General features: G+C 46.1%; 1 pseudogene; it reads right to left on the reverse strand.

Moving 5' to 3' along the window:
- Nucleotides 1-2,726: 2,726 nt before the first annotated feature.
- LOC108281321 lies at nt 2,727-4,135 on the reverse strand (annotated as a pseudogene).
- Nucleotides 4,136-4,966: the final 831 nt, after the last annotated feature.

Raw genomic sequence — 4,966 nt, forward strand, 5'->3', positions numbered from 1 at the left:
GCTGAGGCAGGAGAATTGCCTGAACCCAGGAGGCGGTGGTTGCGGTGAGCCGAGATCGCGCCATTGCACTCCAGCCTGGGTAACATGAGTGAAACTCCGTCTCAAAAAAAAAAAAAAAAATTCTGCTATGGAGGAGGATCCAAAATGGCTGACTAGGATTACAGCTCCGGGTGAAAGCGCAGAGGGTGAGTGGACACCGCACTTCCAGACGGATTTTTATTGCCCACAGACCAGGAGATTCCCAGGCAGAGGGGCCCCACAGGTCACCAGCGTGGCTGTTTTGGCCGGCACGGCTGTTTTGGCCGGCGCGGCTGCTTTGCCAGAGCCCTGGTGTGGCGGTTCTCCATACAAAATACATGGATTCGGGTGCCCTTTTAGCTGGTGACTGGAGCACCAGGAAGGCAGATCGCCCATTCATCTGATTTAAAAGGGGACTGAAACAGGGAGCTAGGCCAGGAGATTCCTGGGCAAAAGAACCGCCATGAATCAGCCGGCGCAGTGAGTCACCGCATGGGAAATCACACAGATCCCAGCACCTTTTCAACAGGTGACTGGAACACCTGGGAGAGAGTCAACCGTTCAACTAAAAAAAAAAAAAAAAGACTCTGAGTCAGGGAGCCAGGTGATCAGCCTAGGCTGGTCCCACCCCCACAAAAAAAAAAAAAAAAAAAAAAAAAACCCCAGCAATTGAAAACCCTCTGGGTTGAGAGTTTCACAGCAAGCACAGCTGAACCCCGGACGGTCCAGCTCTGTCGGGGAGGGGTGTCTGCCATTACCGAGACACTCCACCACTATGGAGGTAGTCTGCCATCGCTGGGGCAGCCTGCTGTTGCTGAGGCAACCTGCCATTACAGAGAGAGTCCGCCATTACAGAGGTGGGCCACCATTGCCGAGGCGGTTCTAACTACACCCATATAAACAGGACTGCAGGAAAGATCACATGTCAGCTGGGCGGAGCCCACAGCAGCTCAGCAAAGCCTCTGCAGGTAGGCTGCCTCCTTGCTGGGCAGGGCAGCCCTGAAAAAAAAAGGCAGCAGCACAACGGAAACTCATAAATAAAGCCCTAACTCCCTGGACAGAGCACCTGGGGAAAAAAAAAGGAGTTTATGAGTTCTGCTGCAGCAGACCTAAATGTACCTGCCCAGCAACTCTGAATGAACAACAGAGCTCACAGCTCAGCACTACAGCTCCCATAAAGGACAGACTGTTTCCTCAAGCAGCTTCCTGACCCCCATATATCCAGAGTCACCTCATAAAGGAGAAAACAGACTGACTTTTGGTGGGTATCCTTCTGAGACAAAGATAGCAGAAGAAGAAACAGGTAGCAAACCTTACTGTTCTGCAGCTGCTGCAGGTGATCCCCAGGCAAACAGGGCCTGGAGTGGACCTCAGCAGACCTACAGCAGAGGGGCCAGACTGTTAGAAGGAAAACTAAGAAACAGAAATAACTTCATCATCCACAAACTGTAAGTTCACTCAGAGACCCAATCTGAAAGTCAGCAACTACAAAGACAACAGGTGAATAAATGCACAAAGATGGGAAGAAACCAGTGCAAAAAGGATGAAAACACCCAAAACCAGAACACCTGTCCTCCTAAAAGGGATCACAATTCCTCACCAGCAAGGGAACAAGGCTGGTTGGAGAATGAGTGTGATGACATGACAGAATCAGACTTCAGAAGGTGGTAATAAGAAACTTCTGTGAGCTAAAAGAACATGTTCTAACCCAAGGCAAAGAAACTAAGAACGTTGAAAAAAGATTTGATGAAATGCTAACGAGAATGGACAACTTAGAGAGGAATGTAAGTGAACTGATGGAACTGCAAAACTCAACACAAGAACGTCACAAAGCATGCACAAGTTTCAACAGCCAAATTGACCAAGCAGAAGAAAGGATATCAGAGGTCGAAGATCAACTCAATGAAATAAAACAAGAAGGCAAGATTAGCAAAAAAAGGGTTAAAAGGAATGAACAAAGTCTCCAAGACATGTGGGACTATGTGAAAAGACCTAATCTATGTTTGATAGGTGTACCTGAATGTGATGAAGAGAATGAATCCAAGCTGGAAAATACTCTTCAGGATATTATCCAGGAAAACTTCCCCAACCTAGCAAGGCAGGCCAATATTCAAGTCCAGGAAATATAGAGAACACCACAAAGATATTCCTCAAGAAGAGCAACCCCAAGGCACATAATCGTCAGATTCACCAGGGTTGAAATGAAGGAGAAAATGTTAAGGGCAGCCAGAAAGAAAGGTCAGGTTACCTACAAAGGGAAGCCCATCAGACTCACAGAAGATCTCTCAGCAGAAACCCTATAAGCCAGAAGAGAGTGGGGGCCAATATTCAACTTCCTTAAAGAAAAGAACTTCCAACCCAGAATTTCATATCCAGCCAAACTAAGCTTCATAAGTGAAAGAGAAATAAATCCTTTACGAACAAGCAAGTACTCAGAGATTTCATCATATCTGAGGGTATGTTTTCAGGTCTGGGTGACTAATTAGACTGGGAAACAAGGGAGGGCAAGATGGCCCTGTGCTTCCCCTGCCTGCTGCCTCTGGTGGATGTGTGGGCCGCTGGCTTCAGTACTGTTTTTCTTTCTGATGAGCCCTTGTTATTTCTGCATAAATATATTTAACTACACATTCAAATATCTTACTGCATTGCTAGAATTAACTATATTATGAGAAAAATAATATTTTTCAGGAGGCCTGAGGTGGGCTGGGGTCACTCTGTGTTCTCTTCCTACAGCAAGGTCTCCCCCTCAGCAGTGGACTCTCCGGTTGGAGTCTTCTCTGTTGGAGCTTCTGTTGGGGCTTCACTGTCCCCAGTGTCCCTGTTGAAGATCTCATCCTCATTGGAAGACTACTTGTCCTGCAGCTTCTGTGTCATGTTTTTCACATGTGTGGCACTGAGAGGTCTGTAAGTATCCCTAAGCCAGAGCGGCCATCTTAATAAGAAAAAGCCACCCTGAGTCGCACTTTGAGATGAGCATGTCCTGTGTGGCAGAAATCTGGAAAGGCCCCTTGAGGCTCCTTCTTCATCTTCCTTTGATGCCCTTCTATGAGAATAAATCTCAATGAGACAGAAAGTTATGATTAAAATTGTTACAATTACAGTCACAGATATTGCCAAGATGAGTTTGTTGTTGTAGCCATATCCTGGAACAACTTTGGTGAGCTCACTTGACTTCTGCTCTTGCTGTTCACTCTGGGCTTCCATGCTCTCATTGATATAGTTGTTTTCCACTGGTCTGTATCCCATTCTGCCTTGGACACCTTTACTTCTTGCTGTTCACTGAGAAGCTTCATCAGGAGGCCTGTCCTGGAGATGAGCTTAGCACATGCTAATTGCACTTGGGTCTCAGAGCAGTCCATCTTCAAGGTCCGGATAACATGAGATATGGGCCTTCTCACATTGTTGTTAGGGATGAGGAACTGTAGCTGCTGGTTTAGCTGAATTTCAAACTGATCACCTGGGGATTAGAGCAATGGGTAATTGAAGTTTTTGGGCTTGGGGAACAGGTCAGTGCCCAGGTCATTGTATTCCCATTGTGTTTCATTGGTTTGTTTAACAGTTGGCTCTAAGTTGAATGCAGTCCCAGCGGAATCTGCCTCAGGAGGATTATTGTAGGTTGTGTTTTCAGAGATGGTGCCTTCTGACATACTAGTGTTTTCCATAAAAATGTTTTCTTCAAAGGCATTTCCTGCGGTGGTGTTTTTTACATTAGTGTTTTTTTATAAAATGTTCTGAAGGAGCAAATACTTCTAGAAAAGGATTTTTTTTGAATACTCCAGTCTCCTAAAGATGAAAAAGCCCCTTCTGAAGGGGAACTTATGAGGCTCTTTGCTTCAGAGAACAGAGGCCTCTTCATGAGCATCAGTCTGTTGAGATAACTTTTTTTTTTCTGAACTTTCAACTCTTTTTGGCTTTGGGTGTTCTGTGGACCACACGGGAGCAAGTTTTATGAAAGCGGTATTTTTTTCTGGAATTTATGGTTGGTTTAGTAGCCTTCATATTTTTAACTCCAGCCTTTGCATTTTGTAAAACCAAAGTGGTCTTTCGGTCTGTTTCTGACCTCAGGTTGGGCTTTTGCAGAGGTGGAGGCAGAAGGCCCACCCATGGAGAAGGGTTTTTTGTTGTTTTTTTTTTGGACAGTGAGTGATAAAGTTTAATTAACCCGTTCTGGGAGGTCACCTTCATGGACTAGTATCCTTTCTGCGAGCTGAAGGACTGAACAAGCAGAAGTAAAGGCCAAACCCATCCCTCCATGCTCCCCACTGTGCAGATGGACTTATTGAGGCGCCGGCATACACTGCTTGCTCAGCACCGGATCTATTTTGGGCCAAAGTGTCAGCAGGACTGATACCCACAGGGCATCCAAGTCCACATCCAAACCAGGCTTCCTCTGCCGCCATCTCTTAAACCAAGCCCCTGCCTGCTGACAGTAAGTTTCCAACTGTGGGCTGCCATAGGGGTGCCGAAGGCCTGGCTGGGGCTTGTGAGGGCCTTCACCAATGGTTCCATGGGAGCATCATAAGGCATAACAGTGATTCATCTCAGAACTAAAAATTCCGAGGTGACCAGGCCCGGGGTTTATATGGGTACACCTTAGCCAAGACATCCTGAAATATCCCTCCGGGGACGTGGCTGGGCAGGCATCAAACTGGTCTCCCATCTAGGGGCACCCATCCTTTGTCTGTCAAGCCTATATGTGGTTCTGTCTTTACTGTAGATTCACCAGTTTTGTTAGACTCCTGTTGGCTGATATACAGTGGTTTAGACCTGTTACTCTTGAGGTGAATAATATTCTCTATTGGCTAAGTAACCATTGACTTCAAGGAACTCTGATTAAGTTTACACTCCTGGAAATAACTCTGTTCTCTTTCTTTTTCTTCTTCTTATTCTATCTTTGAGGTCTCATTCTTCCTCTTTTTCATGTCCAAGAGAAAATTCTGCCCCGATG

Source organism: Cebus imitator, unplaced genomic scaffold, assembly GCF_001604975.1.
Source record: "Cebus imitator isolate Cc_AM_T3 unplaced genomic scaffold, Cebus_imitator-1.0 Scaffold223, whole genome shotgun sequence".
In the NCBI taxonomy this organism is placed as follows: Eukaryota; Metazoa; Chordata; class Mammalia; order Primates; family Cebidae; genus Cebus; species Cebus imitator.